Source organism: Solanum pennellii, chromosome 8 (assembly GCF_001406875.1).
Source record: "Solanum pennellii chromosome 8, SPENNV200".
Taxonomy (NCBI): domain Eukaryota; kingdom Viridiplantae; phylum Streptophyta; class Magnoliopsida; order Solanales; family Solanaceae; genus Solanum; species Solanum pennellii.
In genome coordinates this window covers 24,527,085-24,528,328 of record NC_028644.1, presented here as the reverse complement: position 1 = coordinate 24,528,328, position 1,244 = coordinate 24,527,085, and the positions used below count along the sequence as shown (strand labels likewise).

Sequence of the window (1,244 nt, the reverse complement as noted above, 5' to 3'; positions counted from 1 at the left end):
TATATATATATATATATTTGAACTATTATTGTGAAAAGTTTTAATTCCGCACTACTCTTCATATATATGCGATGAACGATGTCTAAGGGCTTGTATAAGACCTCAAAGAGGTCCAGTACCGTGTGGCGACTTAAGGGTGCTCTTACTTTTAGGGTATACTCTCGAGTCGTTACACATCCAATACTCATAGTATCACTAAAATTCATATCCACCCCAAAAAACCCAACAGTAGTTTATGAAGCGTCGTAACAAGGATGATTTTGCATCACCACAAAACCTCTAGTTAAACATTAAAATCACCACTACAATGAATAATTTGTGAACAAATAATAACAAAAAGAGGGAGTTTTATATAGAAATAGGAGGGAGGAAAATATTGTTACCAAACTGTAGGTGGACTTGACACTACTCTTATTAAGAATCATTCCAACATAGGGTTTATTAGAAAGTGACAAAATTTCATCATTGTTGATATCTGTACTTCCAGATTTTTCATTCATGATGAATTCAGCTTTTTGGTTTGAAACTTGTTCAGAAGACGATCCACCCTAAAAAAAATAAAGAAAAGAGCGATAAGTTTTATAATCAACAACGGGGGTTTGAGAAAAAGAGAAGTAGAAACATATAAATTTATTAAGAGTGACTGGGATGTACTTCCATTGCCTACTAATTAGATAAATGGAGATCTTGTTGTGATTTGATTCAGTTTATCAAGAGTACATAAAAACCTTTAAACTTCCAAAAGGGGATACTTTTAAATTTTGGGGGTTGCGTTAAGGTTTCAGTGTTTTTATAAAAAAAAACTAAAAATTATTTTTTAAGTTAAAAAATTAGTCCAATTTATTAGTTTATATAATATGATACTTCGTTTCAAAAAGGGGTGGTGCATTCGACATTCTTTTGACTTAAAGAATTACAAAATAAAATTACATAACAAAATTTCAAGACTTTTTTTGAATTTTAGCACAAATAATGTGGGATCATTTTGTTTGCTCTTGGAGCTTTTAACATAAATAATATGGGGTTTCTAAGCTATGTGAATTAATTGTATATCTTTAATGCATTTATAATTTAATATCCCCTAAAACTTTTGAATTAGTATTTAAGAATGGTCACGAAAAGAAAAATATCATACATTGTAAATATAAAAAAATTGTGATCTAAAAATATATTTTTCATCAATGAAAACCCTTTTATCTCACATAAAATCTTATATATATATATATATATATATATATATATAT

The 1,244-nt window shown here is 28.5% G+C and overlaps 1 pseudogene; it reads right to left on the bottom strand.

Moving 5' to 3' along the window:
• LOC114078411 overlaps window positions 1–500 on the bottom strand; it is a 13,341-nt pseudogene extending 12,841 nt beyond the window's left edge.
• Window positions 501–1,244: the final 744 nt, after the last annotated feature.